The following is a 20,303-nucleotide window of genomic DNA, read 5'->3' as shown; positions in this document are numbered from 1 at the left end:
GTACTAGTTTAATCTTCAATTAGTTCAAATACTTTTTAATTTATTCTTAGAATTCATCTTTGACCCATATGTTCAAAGTATATTGTTTAATGTCTAAATATTTGAGAATTTCTTTTTGTTATTGATTTCTAGTTTAATTCCATTTTGCTCTAAAACATATTTTGTACAATGTCCAACCATTTACATTTCTTTAAGGATTTATTTATTAGAAGAGATAGGGAGAGAGTGAGAGAGGTGGGGAAGCAGGGGGACAGGTGGAGGGAGGAGCAGAGGGAGAGGAGAGAGAAACTGAAGCAGACTCCATGCTGATCACAGAGCCTGACGTGGGGATCAGTCTCAGGACCCTGAGATATTGACCTGAACTGAAACCAAGAGTTGGATGATTAACCAGCTGCACCACCCAGGCGCCCCCATTTAAAATTTTTAGTGTGTTTTATAGGCCAGAGTTTAGTATATTTTAGCAAATGTTCCATGTTAACTTGTAGAGAATGTATTCTGTTGTGAAACAGTATTGCATAAAGGTCAATTAGGCCAAATTAATTATTGGCATATTCAGTTCTACATCCTTACTAGATATTTTTTTGTTTAATCTATAACTTACTGAAATAGGGCATTGACGTCACCAATTATATATTTTAATATAAGTTATATAAATATATTATATGTAATATAACCATTTATTTGTTTTTCTTTTCAGTTCCATCAATTTGCGTGTTGTATGCTTAGATACTTTTGTTATGTGCAGATACATTTGGACTGTTATGATTTCTTAAAAAAAAGAGTCCTATCTAATTATGTAATGCCCTTCTTATCTCTGACAATTTTTATGATATGAATTAGGCTTCTTTCTTAATTTAATATAGTTATTACAAGTCCTTTGATTGTTGTTAGCATGGTATACTTCTCTTCATATATTCACATTGAACCAATCTGAATCTTTATATTTTGGGTACATTTTTTTGTATTCAACATATGCTTGGCTTTAGTTTTGTATTCATTGTGTCAGTCTCTGTGTTTTAGTGGATATACTCTGATCACTAACCTTTAATGTGATAAGTGTTATACTTCAGTTAATAGCTACCATGCTTGCAACTGTTCTCTAGTTTGCACTTATTTTTTGTTTCTTTTATTTTGCCATAGTTCCCTGCTCTAGGTTTAACTGAGAATTTTATATATTATTATATTATTCCATACTTTTTAAAAAATATCTTAGTGGTTGCCCTAGAATTTCTATTAAACAATAAAACTAACACAATCAACTTTCAAACAACATTATAATAGTTTGTGGATAGGGTGCCTGGGTGGCTCAGTGGGTTAAGCCACTGCCTTCAGCTCAGGTCATGATCTCAGGGTCCTGGGATCGAGTCCCGCATCCGGCTCTCTGCTCGGCAGGGAGCCTGCTTCCCTCTCTCTCTCTCTCTCTTCCTCTGCCTGCCTCTCCATCTACTTGTGATTTCTCTCTATCAAATAAATAAAAAAAAATCTTAAAAAAAAATAGTTTGTGGATAGTACAGATACCTTATAACAGACCATTCTTGATTCCACTCTCCCATTCCTTGTGACACTCTTGTCATTTGACTCACTTATCTCTATGCTTTAAATGTCCAACACATCATTACTGTCATTGTTTCAAATATCCAGTTAATCTTCACACTCCTTAAGAATAAAAATTAAAATATTTTTATTTCATACATTCTTTATACAATGATTTTCTTTTTCTTTATATGGATTGATGTAGCTGACGTATTTTCCCTCTACCTAAAGAACTTCTTTTAATATTTTTTTTGGTAAGTCAAGACTTCTGGAGATGAATATCATCAGTTTTTCTTGGTCAGAAAAGTTTTCTTTCTCCTTCATTTTAAAATGCAAATTTCTCTGGTATAGACATCTAGATTGCTAGCCTTTCTTCCAACACTTCAAAAATTTCACTTCAGTCTCTTTGCTTGTGTGAAATCTACTTTCTTATCCTTGTTCCTCCTTAGGTAAGGTTTCCCTCCACTACTCTTTCAATATCTTCCCTTTGTTTTTGATTTCTTGCTGTTTAAATACATTTCTCTTCTATTTTTTATTGGCATTTGCTTGTATTTATCCTGCTTGATGCTCAGTGAACTTCCTTAATCTGTGAGTTTCTTTCATTCATTTGGAAAAATTTTCAGACACTCTTATTTCAGAGATTTCTTCTACTTTGGACATGTAGTATTAAGCATATGGGAACTGAATTAAATAGATCTTTAGTGTGAGGATTTATGTGATTCTGGCTATGAGCTGGATTCTGCAGAATGTTTGCTCTACCTAAAAGTACCAGAAGCTTCAAACTTCTTTCAGTGTCCTTGCTTTCAGCTCCTCTCTTGACTCTGACTTTGGAAGAAAGAGACTGATTTATGGCTCTTGCTATTGTGATCCACTCTTTCTATTCTGGAGCCATCTAGGTAACTATAGATACATGTGAAGAGGCTTGAATCTTAAGACTAAAACTCTGATTTATTGGCTGACCGTTGTCTCTAGTTGTGACCCTTAAAAGTGTTTTGCAAATACAATAGCATTTCTCTTCATCTTTAGGTAAACTCAAAGGTTAGAGGGCACTCAAGTAGAATGATTATTCCCCAGGCTAGGATAAATCTCTAGGAAAGCACTTCCCTAGAGATAATGCCTTTGCTATGAAGAAGGCTTTGAGTATATTTCACAATGATTACTGTTTCTATACCCCTATCAGTGACACAAAAAGATCTTTCTCAGCTCTTCACTATGAGAACCTAGAGGCATTTTCTGAGGTATAATTATAGGGATCCCTATAAGACTGTGGCCCCCAAGAAATTCTCACTCACACTACTCCACATTCATCTTTTCGCAAGTAATCAGTATAACCTTTTCAATGTTCTTACCAGTATTTGGCTCCATGGGTATATGCTCCAGGTTAGCAGGTTAGCAGCTCTACCTAGCAACTCTGATTTTCCTATGTATTTCTAGATTATGGGGATGGAGATTTTCTTCTGTGATTCCAATTTTCTGATCCTTTTAACAGAACTTTGTCTCTTAATTTATTTCCAATTTGTTCATTAATTTCTGATTTGTTCAGTTTTTCTTGTTGCAAGGATGAATCATAACTTCCAATCTCTTTACATATTAGAAATGAGACCAGAATCTATAGTTTTTAAAACTGTTTTTTTGTTATTACCTTATAATTTATTACATATTTTAATTAATCTAAGTCCAGCTTCAAATTACCCTATATTGCTTCATATGTAGGACAGGTACTTAATGCAGAGTGTTTCCGAATCTTTTTCATACCTTTATTATATTATTGTTATTCATCTCATTTACCCATATGCTATTATTAAATATATTTTTACTGTCATTATACTAAGCAATATCTTAAAGATAAAAGATAAGAATTTAACTTCACTTATTCCTTTTAAGACATGCTTTCTTTAAATTTTTCTCATCAGCTTATTGTTCCAGCTTTTTTTTCCAGGTAAGCAAATCTTGACCATGTGTCTTTGGATGAGCACACCTCTATGGATTTTGGTGTGGTAGTTTGGTCTCTGGTGGGCCCAAGTGGATTCATTGATTCTAAGTTTGTCCCTCTTCTTGTTATAAGGACAGGAATCATGACTGTCAAGTTCTTTACATATAAGATCTAATACTAGAAGTCTCCTTTATAGAGTTTTCAATTTTCCAATTTATGGAATCATATTGTGGTTATGGATCATAGTGGGAAAAAAAACCCATTTAGTGGTTATCAAATACTTCATTGAAAATACTCTGATGTACAAAGATTTTTTTTAAATAGACAATAAAATTAATTATTTTCTTAATTTAACAATAGTCAATTGACCAATGAATCCTGCTTCTCTAATGGTTGTTATAAGTGAAATGGTCATATGCTGCAGATCTTCTACTAAGTTGTTTCAGTTGTTGGAAAACAGACTCATGTAGCTTATTTTTTTCTTCCAGATCCATAGCCCCATCCCAGTCCACAGAAGATGAACATAGATGACTGTTACATGACTTTACATGTTTCATCAAACTATGATTATTTTTGTAAAGCACTTTGAGTTTCTTGGGCAAAAAGATCCATAATGTTATCCATCTTTGTTAGTCACAAAGTAAGAATTCCAGAATCTAGCTTAGGACCCAGGAAATTTTCCTGCAGATGAACAGCTAAAAAGCTGGGAATAACTAACTAAAAAAGACTAATGATACTCTATGTGGAAAGAATGCTTTACCACTGAAGAAGGAAAAAGAAAAATGAATATACTTTAAAAGCAAGAAAAAACGTGATGTTTCCTAAAAACAACAAAAGATTTCTTCCAATTAGAGTATGAAATAGTTAGACAGGCAGGAAAAGAGTATAGTCAGGGATCTGTCATGAAAGCTTTAAGAAAAATGCAACCCACGGAATCGGAGAAGATATTTGCAAATGACAGTACAGACAAAAGGTTGATATCCAGGATCTATAAGAACTTCTCAAATGCAACACAGACAAAACATAATCATACCAAAAAATGGGCAGAAGATATGAACAAACACTTCTCCAATGAAGACATACAAATGGCTACCAAACACATGAAAAAATGTTCATCATCACTAGCTATCAGGGAGATTCAAATTAAAACCACATTGAGATACCACCTTACACCAGTTAGAATGGCCAAAATTAGCAAGACAGGAAACAATGTGTGTTGGAGAGGATGTGGAGAAAGGGGAACCCTCTTACACTGTTGGTGGGAATGCAAGTTGGTGCAGCCTCTTTGGAGAACAGTGTGGAGATTCCTTAAGAAATTTAAAATAGAGCTTCCCTATGACCCTGTAATTGCACTCCTGGGTATTTACCCCAAAGATACAGATGTCATGAAAAGAAGGGCCATCTGTACTTCAATGTTTACAGCAGCAATTGTCATGGTCGCCAAACTGTGGAAAGAACCAAGATGCCCTTCAACGGACGAATGGATAAGGAAGATGTGGTCCATATACACTATGGAGTATTATGCCTCCATCAGAAAGGATGAATACCCAACTTTTGTATCAACATGGACAGGACTAGAAGAGATTATGCTGAGGGAAATAGGTCAAGCAGAGAGAGTCAATTATCATATGGTTTCACTTATTTGCATAGCATAACAAATAACATGGAGGACATGGGGAGATGGAGAGGAGAAGGGAGGGAGTTGGGGGAAATTGGAAGGGGAGGTGAACCATGAGAGACTATGGACTCTGAAAAACAACCTGGGGGTTTTGAAGGGGCGGGGTGTGTGAGGTTGTGGGAGCCAGGTGGTGGGTATTATGGAGGGCATATATTGCATGGAGCACTGGGTGTCATGCAAAAAACAATGAATTCTGTTATGCTGAAAATAAATTTAAAAAAAATGCTAAGGAATCTGAATCCAATTCTTAGGCAAAGAAGAGTTTGTACCAAGGCAATGTAACAGATAACCAGGGCTTAAAGGACCACAGCTGAAACAGGAAGAGAGAGCAAGAGAGTCAATAAAACATTAAGACCAAATTGGCAGATTTTTATCATTAAACATAGTAGTTGAGGGAAAGATAGAAATCAAGATCGCTGTTAGATTTCTAGGTTTGGTGATTGAAAGGACAGTCCTGATATCTTCTGAGTAACTGAAAAAATGGGGGGGCACATTTGAAATGGGGTCAAATGGAAAAGGTGGGATAGGCCCAGTTTTGTATTCTACAAATGGGGAATTTGTTGATATAGCATATTCATAGCCCATAAGGTAGTACTTATAGTAAAACCATAAGAGCCATTACAAAGAAGAAAGCAAAAGTAAAAACTCCATGAAGTATCAAAATTTAATAGAAAAAGAAGAATAAAGGAAAATGAGGGAGTAGTTTGGTAGCACTCATTTAGAAATGTCTAAATGGAGAATGCAGGATAAATAGTATCACATTTTTCATCAGAAAATTATTTAAGAAGAAAAATATGGTTAACAATATTGAATGAAGTGAATCAGAGTACAATAAGTCTATTGTTCGTTCTTAGAAATGTTGACTTTACCAGTGAATTGCTTTTCCAGAGAAATTTTAGTAGAGTCAGGAGGATACATATAGATGTTAATAGGTTAAGACACTATACCAAAAGACTCTCAAAGAATTTAGTTGGAAAATGGAGAGAGTGAGCAAGCGAGCTATAGCTGGAGAGGAAAGTCTGAATCTGTGTGTATGTGTATTGTCACAAAAAAGACTTGAGCACATTTATATTCTAGGGGAAGGGCAAGTATCATGAATAAAGATGCAGATGCAGAAGAGATGGCAGATACCTAGGTAAAAGGGAGGGGCCTGAGGGACACTTCCTTTCCTGGGACTTTGTATAATTGACTTACCCTCTTTGTAGGTAGGTAAGTGTGTTAGTTAAAGAAGATATGGAGGGCCGGCAGAGAATTGCAGAAACCATACTTTATAATTTTATTATCTTTCTTATAAATCTGAGGTGACATCATCAAGTTAGACATTTAACTCTGCCAATTTCTAACAGTGTTTGCACTAAAGTAAACTTTTATGTACAATCTTTACAAAAGTTCATGATTCACTGGTGGTCTGTCATTCTGAAAACAAATTTTTAAAAATAATAAAAAATAAATAATTTTGTGTCCTCTTGTGTAGTATACTGAAAGTAAATCCTGTGTTGTTTGAAACTTTACGAACTATGTGGATGTTTACTTCAGGTAAAACTATGACCAAATGTGAAATGCTAAATGTGAAAAGCCAGAAAATAAGATAGGCTTGCCTCTTTGTCTCCTTGTTTCTTTATCTGCTCCACTTTCTTTCCTGCATCTTTCCTAGGCTCAGGTAAAGGGCAGCAGCTGCTCTGGAAGTGTCACACCAGCTTGTGCACAGGCGCTTCTTACCCATTGTGAGTGAAATTGACTAGAATCACACAATCTTCATCAATTTCCCACTCAGTAGAAATCAGTTTTCTATGCAAGGGGGCTATACTACATTTGCTCTGCAGCTGGCAGTCCCATGGAGCTAAGCTGGAGGGAGAAAAGGAGATGACCTGCTGCTAGTGAATGATGCACTCTGTGTGGGTGTGCTCACCTGATTTTGCAATTGGAATCAGCCCCCTATATAAGAAGAGCAGTGGAGGCTCTGGTTGAATTGAAGGAAATGAAGAGTTTCTTGTTTCGATTCCCAAGTTCCATCTAACCCATAACTAATGAACTAGCATTCTGCACAGCGGTACTATCTTCCACAGGCAGCAATTACATAAGAATAGCACTCCAAACTTGGTAGTTCTGTGACTGGCTGGCATACAAGCTGCTAGAGTGGGAAGCAGATTTTCACACAGATGTTAGCTAGAAAATAGACGATGGAAGTGACTACAGCTTACTGGGATCACAATAGGAAAGGACAAAGATATAAATTTAAAATGTTTAATGCACACGATGATTCATACTAAAGATATATATTTTTTCTTTGTGTGATTTATGATACTTCTAAATGGGTAGATTTCAACTAAAAGTACAAATGGGGTGATGTTAGATTTCAACTGAAAGTACAAATAAGGCTGGGGTGCTTTCCCAATAACCTGAATTGGAATTTCCTATGGAATTACGAAGCGGATTCCTAGACAATGCCTTATGATTCCAATCAGTAATTATGAATGAAGCACAAGAATTAGTCACACATAACAAGTCTGAAGGTAATTATTGTACACAATAAAGCTTAAGAACTACTAGTGTATACTGACCTTGATAAGTGACAGAGGCAACACATTATGAAAAGAGAAATCAAAGGCACCTTCAGATTCAAATTTTATGTTTTTAAACTAGTCCCAGCTAAATAAACCCTAATGTGACAAAAAAATAGGAAATGAAAATTATATGGATAAAGAACAATTATCCGAGTAGTTATAGTTATCATTTAAGTAGTATTTTTTTTTTAAAGATTTTATTTATCTATTTGACAGAGAGAGATCACAAGCAGGCAAAGAGAGAGGAGGAAGCAGGCTCCCCGCTGAGCAGAGAGCCCAATGCGGGGCTCTATCCCAGGACCCTGAGATCATGACCTGAGCCGAAGGCCACGGCCTTAACCCACTGAGCCACCCAGGCGCCCCTCATTTAAGTAGTATTAATTGATTTTCTTTCTACAGAGAGAACAACTGGGCCAAGAATTTGAAGTTATTTAGTAATTACTACTGACTTCAAGTGTCTTAGAGCTAGATGGCAGACATTTCTACCGGAAAAAAAAGGCTCAAATGTCTTGCTGAAACAACAAGATAACCCTACTTGTTATGGAACTCAATTTGTACATCACTTCAGTCCACAAATGCAAATATATAGCATAATACGTGCCTCTACTCTTTTTTGAATAAATGGCATTGCTATTTAATTATACCAATCCTATTTCTGCCCCTACTCCCAACCCAAGTTCTGACTGTGCCTCAAAATCCATGTCAAGAAGGCTTGCCATTTTCCTGATCTCCAAATTATAACTGATTAATAAATTATTTCATGGAAAAAATTTTCTTTTAGTTTAGGAAAATGCACTAGATTAGAAAAATATATAAAACACTAATTTAATCTTCCAAAGAATTTTACAAAACATATACAAATATATTAATTAATAAACCTTTATGGGCTTAATTTTTAAAAGTGAGATATAGATAATATCTTACTCTATCGAACAATGGAAATTACCCTGTTTTTTTTTTTTATGGTTTTGGAAATAGAAATGTCCAGTTTCACAAGCAATTTACTCACATAAAAATATGCAATCAAGGAAGTAAAGATGCTATCCAAAATATCGCTACTGCTTCAATTAGTTCCTAGGGAATTAATTCACTGAAAAAATATTATTCAGCAAAACTGAGCATAAAATTTATAATCTAATCAGTTTAGGAAACAGTCTTTGAAATTCAATTAACCTATCTAGAACAAAGAAGAGTACGCATTAGCAGAATCTACCTTTAAAACATTCAGATGTCTGATGCCTTAAAATCAAACATTATTGATGAGTATACTGCCACCTTTGCTACATACACTACCAAAGGAAGAGTTTACACACTGAAATAAACAAACTTTGTAGTGCTTATGCTCATTCTAAACCTTCTGTATCAATGAACAAGAAAACAAAGTGTAGCCAGCCAATTAGTAATTACCATTTCTCTTTTCAGGGAGATTTTATTGATACGTGGCTTTCCAAACATTAGCATGTCATCTGCTAAGTAGTTTCACTGTGGAAATGAAATGGTAGGGAATGATTTTTATGTATTTTTTGTGTGTGTCTTGTGTAACTACTAGTAACTACTAGTATAATCTGTGCTTCTCTAAGGCAGTAGGAACAGAACACTGAAATCTAATGAAAAAGAGTGACAAATCAAATCTTTTTACCCTTAAATATACAACCTCTCCAAAACAAAATAAAAACAAAACAAAACAAAAAAACTGTACTTCATGGTAATATGCTATATCTCTGGTTCTATAATGATCTCTGGTGACATCTTTCTTTCAACCCCAAATCTACCTAGGTCAACCTGATCACTTTTTTGTCCTTCCTCCACTTTGTATTTGGAATCTTTCAGCATTTAGAAATTATTTTGTGATTACTCTTTTTCCATTACTAGTCTCTTAATTCCTTGAGAATATGGACCAAAATTTGCCCATTCAATATCCTCAGAATCTAGACTATATTTTGAATGTATCAGGCAGTTAATAAAATTTTGAAGGAAAAATAAAAATCATTTGAAGAGTCCTGAATATTAACATGACACATGGTATCTTTTGAAAAACAGAAATTATCTCCTCACAAATCTTTCTTTCCTCTCCAAGCTTTATAAAACAGAACAATATTCAGGGATTGGGAGTACAGAATTAACCCATACTGCTTATGTTTCCTACTGCTTGTGTTTCAATCATAAGACTAATAACCTTTATTCAAACTGTGCTCTATGTGGATTGTGTTGAATTTACTTACATCTGGAACAGCTACACTTAACATCAGACTTTCAATTGCTTGCCATTAACTGCAGAACTGGCCGGAATTAAAGGATGAATATTTTTAATTAAAAACAAATACTACCTAAGTTATTGTAGTTTATTAACTTCATAGACATATTTCAAGGCTTAGTATTTATTTGTCGATTACTAAGAATAGGAAACAAGAATTACACAAAAACAAAATAACAAATTTTTAAAAATTGGATGCATAATATATTTTCAGTATATGTGATGCAGTCCACTGGTGTCATCTATGTCTCATAACAAAGTACTTGTTATAAGCTCCAAAGGTAATTTCGAGTTCTCTGAACTGAAGTTACAAACAATAGAAAAGGTAAAAATACATTTAAATTGGTAGTAATTGGCCTTAGCTTTGCAGTGTATTCTATATTAGTTCATAAAATGCAGCGTTTTCCACTCTTGCACTATATATATTTTATTAATACTTACAGCCAACAATTACTATACCTAAAAATAAATATGTCAAATTTTCTAATCGGTATTTATTTTCACCCCAACTCATCTTTGTATCATTTAAAATGTTTATAAGGCTTTTGTCTTTTCGAGACATCTAGCCATTCTTCAGGCTGGTATTTTCTACTTTTCCAATCTTACCTGTCAGACTTAAAATTATAGAAAAGAACAGAAACTGCAATGATAAAAGAAATCAACCATGCATTTCCCACAATAATCTAGAGCAGAAAAAAAAAAAAAAAGGAATGTGGTGTGTCTATTGGGAGAATATCCTAATTTAGAAAATTCACTTGTGAGATACCACTTTCAGATATTCCAATTTTTTCCTCTTTCATATATTACTATCAAAGACTGATAAATGGAAATAATTAAGTATATATACATATATTCTACTGAAAGAATAATTCAAAAAGAGACACTTCGCCTTCAAAGAGAAAAATGTATCAAGTTCTAAAATGACCACTTCATCATGAGACAATGAAAATAAATGATATAGCAAATTTGTCAAGATGTGAGACACAAGTCTCTCATTTCTTTATTTAGGGATATACATTTATTTGGAGGAATTTTTTAAAACAGAACTCACACAAACTTCTGCTGTATCTCTGTAATAGGTATAAAATGACATGTGCCAGGCAAGATGGTTGTGCATTGGGACTGAAAAAAGATCCTATTAAAAAAAGGAGAAAATGGTTCTTAAACATACCATATTTTAAAGCAATAATTGTCAGTATTATATAAATTCTAATTAAGTACATCTCTTTAAATAGAGAAAACCAGAGTCATATGAGGACTTAAATAAAAGTTATTATCTATTAGTAAGTAACATAAATCTATTTTAAAAAGCAGCAAAAATTTGTAACAGTTAATACAATATATAATATCTTAACTAAAATTGCCTTAGGGATTCCTGGGGCTTGCAAAACACCAAAATTTATTCCCTCTTTTTTGTTTTCATTTTCTCTCTGATTTTCAAAGAAATCTCTAGTCCATGAAGAATTCCAGAATTTGAAGCTATCAAGGCTATCATAAGCAAGGAGTATCAAATTTATGAGTGAGTAACTGCAATTTTTATGAATGCCATGAGATTTATGCATTATGATATTAACAAATTAAACAGAATGTTGTTAGATCAAATATGAGTTATAGTTTCTGGGATTGCATGAAACTGGGGCACCTAAGTGGTGCAGTCAGTTGAGCATCCAACTCTTGGTTTCAGCTCAGATCATGCTCAGCACAGAGTCTGCCTGAGATTCTCTCTCCCTCTTGCTCATGCTCACTCTCTCTCATGATAAATAAAGTCTTTAAAAAATTGTATAAAACTTTAATTATAAAAATATATGAGTTTGGTGGTGGGTATTAAAAAGGGCACACATTGCATGGAGTGCTGGGTGTGGTACATAAACAATGAATCTTGGAACATTGAAAAAATAAAATAAAATTTTTTATAAAGGGAAAAAAGCATATATGCATATGTAGAAGTATATATATGCTATAAAATACATAATAACGTATACACAGTGATAACAATGTGTATATACATTATACATATATATGTGTATACACACACACACACACACACACATATATATATAAAATCATACCATTATTTACATGTATGTATATCCCAAATTAGGATATCAAAGTGACAGTTATACTTTCTATATATCAAATGAACATAATGGGGCACCTGGGTGGCTCAGTGGGTTAAAGCCTCTGCCTTCAGCTCAGGTCATGGTCCCAGGGTCCTGGGATCGAGCCCCATGTTGGGCTCTCTGCTCCGCTGGGAGCCTGTGTCCTCCCCTCTCTCTCTGCCTGCCTCTCTGCCTACTTGTGACCTCTGTCTGTCAAATAAATAAATAAAATCTTTAAAAAAAATTATCATAACTCTGTTACATCTTTAATTTACTTGATCAACTATACGTACTTCAAATTTTTAAAGGTGGCATAGAAACCATTTCAAAACTTTTTAGTAACCTGTGATATTGTTCTTCAAAACATCTGTTAAAAGATAATGTATTTTACCAAAATATATTTATATAAAAGATAATAATAGAGGTTAAGAGCCACATGCATTTATGCCTTCCTCTATTACACTTAACATAGCACCTGGAACACAACCAATGTACAATATGCATTTGGAGAACAAATGAAAGAATACAAATGGTAATTCTACTAAGATTTTTAAAGAAAGATTTCTCATTTCTGGTTTGGCGTGTAAGGAGCCTGTAAGTCCTCACTCCATACTAACAACTAAAAAAAAAATCTGAGCATCAACAACTCTTCCTGGATCTGACAAAGATGTGAATTCACTGGGCAAACAACTGCTCCCAAGATTGGAGAGACAGGTGAATAAAAGGAATCACAATTTACTGGAGCATAAACAAGTGCTCAGAAACCTGTTGGAACGAATGCAGGGGTAGGAAAACCTAACCTGTAACTGACAAACAGTTGAGGGCTCAGTGTGGACAAGTCTGAGAGTTTAAAACTCCAGGGGAAACTAATCATAAGAGTGTTTGTGCAATTTCATGTTTTGCCTGCAAGAGTTGGACCACATTCTTACAGTGAAGGTCACACAAAAATGCCATCACCATTCCAGAAGAGAGAGGGGAAGGTAACTATTTTGAAATACATCAGAGTATTCTGTTCTTAACAAGATCTGACCTCAAGAGAAAAAAAAAAAATTTTTAAGGGTAATTAACCCGAAGGAAGATAACTATCCAATTTCAGCCAGCTTCAGCATATGGGAGAAGGCAAAGGCAAATACCCAACTCTGGCCATGTCTAGCCATCCTGGCCCACTCAAGTGGGGCATAGCAGGGGACAGAGAAACACTTCTGAAGTTCACAGTCCAGCAGCAGAGGCTAACTGAAGACTGAGACCAAATCATAGGACTAAAGAACAATCCTCTTCCTTCACACCTTATCACATTACTAAAGCTTGATTTCCTACAGTTCTTTTTACCCAGCCCCCCACGTTCAGCTATCAGGAAAAAAATTACAAGGCATACCAAATGGCAAAAACGCAATTTGAAGAGACATAGCAAGTACCAATGGCAAGGATGTTGGAATTCTCAAACCAGGAATTTAAAACAAGTATGACCAATAATGCTAAAGGCCCTAGTAGGTAAAGTAAACACCATGCAAGAACAGATGTAAAAAGAGAGAGGAAATTCTAAGAAAAAATAAAACATAAATGCTAGAAGTTAAAAAAAAAAAAAAAAAACTATAACAGAAATGAAGAATGTCTTTGATGGGCTCATTAGTAGATTGAATCCACTAAGGGAAAAGTCTCTGAGATTGAGGATATGTCAATACAAATATTCAAAATAAAACAAGTAAAGAAAGAAGGACGGACACCGAGGTGGCGTGGTCAGTTAAGCATCTGCCTTTGGCTCAGATCACGATTCCAGGGTCTTCGGATCAAGCACTGCATCAGGCTCCCTGCTCAACAGAAAGTCTGCTTCTCCCTCTCCCTCTGCCCTCCCCCCTGATTGTGCTCTCTAGCTCTCTCTTCCTCTGTGTCAAATAAATAAATCAAATTCAAGAAGGAAGGAAGGAAGGGAGGGAGGGAGGGGACCGGAAAAAAAAAAAAAAAGGAAAAAAGACACAGACTATCCAAGAACTTTGGCACAATTACAAAACATGAAACATGTGTGTAATGGAAATATTAGAAGAAAGAGAGAAAAGAATATAAGAAATATTTGAAGTAAGAATAGCTGAAAATTTCTTCAAATTAGTGCCACAAACCAAATCACAATTCCTGAAAGCTCAGAACACTTACTAAAATAAGTGCCAAAATAAAAATAGGCATTTTATATGCAAAACTGGGCACACTATATTTAAACTGCAGAAAATAAAAAATAAAGAAAAGATCTTGAAAGAAGTCAGAGAGAGAAAAAATAAAATAGGAACTTATCTATGGAGGAACAAAGATAAGAACTACATCTGACCTTTTTTCAGAAACCACACAAACATGAAGAGAATGGCCTGAAGTATTTTTTTTTATTTTTTTTTTAAAGATTTTATTTATTTATTCGACAGAGACAGATTACAAGTAGGCAGAGAGGCAGGCAGAGAGAGAGAGGAGGAAGCAGGCTCCCTGCTGAGCAGAGAGCCCGATGCGGGACTCGATCCCAGGACCCTGAGATCATGACCCGAGCCGAAGGCAGCAGCTTAACCCACTGAGCCACCCACGCGCCCTGGCCTGAAGTATTTAAAGTGTTGAGTGACAAGACTAAAATCTAGAATTCTGTACCCTACCAAAGTATCCTTCAAAAGTGAAGGAGAAATACTTTCCCATACAAACAAAAATAGAAGGAATTTATGAAAAAAAATTGAGGGAATTTATGGCTAGTAAGCTTGCCTTTCAAGAAAGAAGAAAGAGGATATAGGTCAAAAACTCAGATCATTAAGACCATCAAGACTGTATTCCAAAATATTTGAAAACTACCTAAATATTAAATAAGTTCATCAAGGAATTATTATGGAAACTGAAAATCATTTAGAACTTGAGTGCAGGGGCAACCTGGGTGGCTCAGTCATTAAGCATCTGCCTTCCGCTCAGGTTAGGACCCAGGTCCTGGAATCGAACTCCGCATCAGGCTCTCTGCTCCATGGGAAGCCTGCTTCTCCCTCTCCCACTCCACCTGCTTGTGTTCCCTCTCTAGCTGTGTCAAATAAATAGAATCTTAAACAAAACAAAACAAAACAAACAAAAAAAAACTTGAGTACAATTAAATTATTTGTAATAATGGTACTCTAAAAGTAATTCATATTTATTTTTTAAGAAAAAAATAAAAGTTTGAATATAATTGAGCTAAGTGGTCAACTTTAGAACCCCAAATTTTTAAAAAAAAGCAGATAATCAATTTAAATTGAAATTTAAAAAGGGGGCACCTGGTGGTTCAGTCAGTTCAGCATCCGACTCCATTTCAGCTCAGATCATGATTCAGGATCATGAGATCAAGCTCCACATCAGGATCCATGCTCAGTGTGGAGCTGGCTTCAGATTGTCTCTCTCCCTCAGCTCTTCCCCCCAACTCACATTCTCTTTCTCTCTCAAATAAATAAAATATTAAAACAAAAAACAAACAAACAAACAACAACAACAACAAACAGAAAAAAAAAGCTACATGAAAAAGACAAAAGACCTTAATGGAAGCTTAATAAAGAATGAAACTTAAATTTCAGTAATGAAAGAAAAATATACTTCATCTCATTGACTTCAGCTAAATACAAATGAAAATCTCAAGGAGGTATTGTGAAAAATCAAACAGATCAGCGAAAAATTTTAAAAGCTTTGACCCACAAATGATTCGGGTGTGAAAATGGATTACTTTCATTCTATACATGCTGAAACAGAGGCATTAAGATCTTACCTCACAATGACAAGTGTCAGGGAATGGATGAAAATGGGCTGGTTCACAAACTCACACTCTTGCCCTCTATACTTTACTGCCTCCCAAGAACAGACAAAAATTGTACAAAGGAAAACAGTGAGAGCCCCTCTCTCCAGATTTCCTGGAGCTCCTGTACCTATTATACCAGACATACTTTAAATTTAATATTAAACTGCAAAAACAAAATAAATATTTTGCTCAAATGATTCAAACTATGATAAAGCCTCAAGGTCACCAAGCTTCTTGGTTTTATCCTCAGTTAAAGAATTCTATTTAAGTATTCCTGGGAATATTTACACTATTCCCATTCAAAATACTACCACAAAAATGAGATTTAGTTTACCTGTCCTTGGAAGACCTACCCTCCCATCTAAGCAACTTCCCTTCCTCCTTTTCCCATTCCTTTTTCTTATCTCTTCTGTCCTTTCATTATGTTGTCCACAAGGTACACTGTGCTACACCAAACATTGTACTAAAGGCAGGAAATACAAAGATGAATTTTTAAAAAATCATCCCTTTTTTGGTAAAGGTCACAGTCCAGTATGAAGATTTCTTGAGGGAAAAATGATATATTCATGTTCATCAATGTACTACTACTCCATAAATAAACAGCATGCTAGCTTTCTTCATAGAGGTGATCCTAGATATCTGCTTGGAGAGACACTGATATCTTCAGCTGATATTCCTTACTAACCATATATGTAAAGACCATTGATTTGAGAAAAATAATAAGAAATTAATGAACGAATCATAGTCTTACAGTTAACCATATTCTCCTTGCCGATCACAATAAAGATGATCAACCTAGAATCAGAGTTGTGGGAGGTTGTCAGAGTTGATAAGTTTTTTTGAAATGTGAAGTGATAATTGCAATGTTATTTGTAGGCTCATAGGATTCCCAGTTATACATGAATTACATCAATTATCTCTAATAGGGATGGCAGAGGAAGAAGCATGGAGTGGCTTAGAAATAATTTATATTGCATGAATAAACTATTCCTCTGGCTCGCATCAACAGGTTTTATGATTATGTAACCAGTTACAAAATGAGTTGAAAATAGGAATTGTCACTTACAGGAAGTTTTTTCCATGAAAAACTTTTAAAATGTTCACAAGTTTAAAACTTATTTTTGCCTGAAAAACACTCTTGGATTACTTGGATTTTGACCATGCATAAAAATAGTTATCTAAACTAAATATGGTAATATAATTTGTATTTTATTTTTAGATTAAACATTTACTCCTTATTATGTGCTTATGAAATAGGCAAATTAATTCCTTACCCCTTGTGAAATGTAAATTTACTAACATTTTTGCTCAGATATGCAGGTTAATCCTATATTAGTCCTTTATGTTATGCTGAGTGAACTTGTAGTCAGAGAAACTACCTAATTTCTTTACTAACACTTCACATTTTCCCCTTTTTTTGTCAGAATAGAATGATATGAATTTTAAATAAAGCACTACTCTGATTTTGTTCCTACAATATTCTGGGATATGTCTATACATCAAGACTATCGGTGGCAAGAAAAAGATAGGCCAGTATCAAACATATTGCACCTCTTTTCCACCTTTCCATAATTCTGACCAAGGTGCTTCTCACCTCCACAGTGCCTTCACCATACATTATTATTTAACTCACATTTTTTAATTCCTTACTTCAGGGAAATCTCCTGAAAAAAGTTAGATCTCTCCATTCCTTTTTGCCTAATTCTACAGGGTTGTGAGTTGGAAAGATGGTTTTATTCTGAGGTAACACTTTGTATTTAGTTTTAAATTCTGTGATATAATTTTATGTCAAAAGGTACAAAAATAATACAAAGAACTCTCATAAACTCTTTACTCAGAGCTTCCAATTGTTTATATTTTCCTCATTTGCTTTAATGGTATATAAAACATTTTATGTGGGTGCTTGCTTTCTTTCAACATTTTATTTTACTACACTTTCTTCTTATGTGGTTTCTGACAAGTCCACTATTATTTTTATCTAATGTCCTCTATACTTGTTTCCTCTCATCTCTGGCTTCATTCAAGATTTTCTCTATTTTTTGGTTTTCTTTTGTTTGAATAATATAAACCAAGATATTTTGGGTGGGTTAGTGAGGGAAGACAGTATTTGTCCTACTTGGTATTCTCTGAGCATCCTAGATTTGTGGTTTGGTATCTGTCATTAATTTTGAAAAGTTCTTGACTATTATTACTTCAAATATTTTTTTCTGCTATTTTTTTCTCTTTGCTCCCTTCCTGGTAATCCAGTTTTGGTAGTTTCCAATGATCTATCTACTCTGTCTACAAGTTTACTGATCCTCTTCTTAGCTGCATCAAGTTTACCAAAGAATATCATAACATCCTAAGAATTTTTATTTTATTTTGTTGTGTTATTTTTTATTGTTTTTGACTTCCAATGTTTTATTTTGATCCTTCTTAAATTTGTCATTTGTTCTTACATAATTACTTTTCTATTAAAACTCTAAGCAAATTAATCACAGTCATTTTAAATTCTCTAATTCCAAAAATCTGTCTCATACCTGATTTTACTCCTGATAACTGTTTTGTCTTTTCAGGCTGGGCTTTTTTCCTTGCCTACTTACCTTGTTATTTTTTTGTTGTTGTTGTTGAAAGGCAAGCAAGTATCCATTGATAGGGAATTGAGGCAAACAGACCTGGTATGTGAAGACGTATGTTAATCTCATCAGGAATGGGCTCCATTAATATTTTTTGCACCTAGAGATTCTAGAGGCTTCAAATTATTCTATTGTCCATGTTTATATCTCTCCTTTTGATTTTAGGTTTCCCTAAATATCTTCATCAGAGAGAATAAATACCTTGCTGCTTTTCTAATAATAATCCAGTTACTATAGTAGAGCCTTATGGTGGTGGTAGTAAGAAGAGAAAAGAAAGTAGTCTATATAGTCTTCTGATTAAATCTCCATCCTTGAGACACTAGGCCTTGTTGTGGAGAAGACTCTGGGTTTTATTTCAGTAATTATTCTCCCTCTCCCTCTGTCACATTCAGAAGGGTATTTTTCCTGGATATTCTTGGTGAGAATCTAGTGAGGTTTCTGTGAGTAAATCCAATGAATGTGATAGGTCCCCCTTAAAATCCCAGTCTCCAGGAATTTCTCACTCTCAGACTCCAGCGATTTACCAAAAATACCATTTCTTCTGAGATCCTACCAGATCATTGCTTCTGCTGCAATTAAGCAGAGCTTAGCTATATCTCCTTGGATCTGACTGTCTGCAGATCTGGGGGTAGAAGTCTGTCCTGCCATGTCAGTTTTCTGGTATATCCAATATAAATTGTTTATTTTCAGCCCGTTCAGGTTTTTCTTGTTATAAAGATGAAAATAACAACTTTCAAACTTTCTACATGTCATAGATGAAACTAGAAGTATCACCAGCAAAATTTATCTATTATTTTTAGTACCTACTGATAATTTTCTAACCCTTTATTTCTTCTACATAAATTTTCTGTTACTGTTTTGGGAAAAATCCCTTCCCTTTTTTGCATTTATTCATTTACATATTCATTTATTTTTATGTCAGTGTGATAACTATTTTCTTCCATTTAATAAGACATAAATCAGTAAATAATTATTTTGGTGCTTAAGTAGTTCCAGATTGGCCAGTGTGAACTCTGTCATGCTGATTCCTGAAACCTCTGACAAGTCTCCAGGATTCTTGATACTTCACTTCTTTCTGACACAACAGGATGTCCCTGGCTCAACTTCTATTTCCCTGTCCTAGCGTAGGAATCATCCATCCCTTGAGGGAATCTTAGTTTCTGTTAGTGGAAACTGGTGTTCAGAAACTGAAATCTGGACTTAAATTGCTTACTTGTGCTCTTCTCCATTTCCACGTTTATAACAAATGTTACCTTTCGGTACTAAAAGTATAGACAGGATCTGAGGAAACATCCTGGGATTATGGAAATGTTCTTTACTTTGACAGGTATGTAGGTCATGGGAGACACAGAACTGTATATTAAAGTTATGTACATTTTACCATATGAAACTTTTACCTAAAAAGTTACATATGGTTACATAAAGAAATAAAACCTACAAACAAATATAATTCTAATTAGTTAACTTGTTATTGTAGAAATACAGGTTTAAAAAGCCAAAAATTACTTATGTATATTCTATTATTTAACAAATTGAATATACTGAGGATAGTATGGGCCAGGTATTTCACTACTGAAGAAAGAAACTTAACAGTACTAGGACAACTGAATAACCATTTGCAAAAGAATGAGGTTGAATGTCAACCTCACAGCACATAAAAAAATTAACTTTAAATGTATTATAGACCTAAGTGGCTAAAACTATAAAAGTCTTAAAAGAAAAAATAGGCATAAATCTCTGTATCTTTAGAGTAAGCAATGGATTCCCAGCTATAATAACAAAAAGCACAAACAATAACAGATAAATCAGACTAATCAAACTCAAAACGTTTCTGCTTCAAGAGATACCACCA

The sequence above is a fragment of the Mustela erminea genome, chromosome 6 (assembly GCF_009829155.1).
Source record: "Mustela erminea isolate mMusErm1 chromosome 6, mMusErm1.Pri, whole genome shotgun sequence".
Taxonomy (NCBI): domain Eukaryota; kingdom Metazoa; phylum Chordata; class Mammalia; order Carnivora; family Mustelidae; genus Mustela; species Mustela erminea.
Note: the sequence above shows the minus strand (reverse complement) of the source record.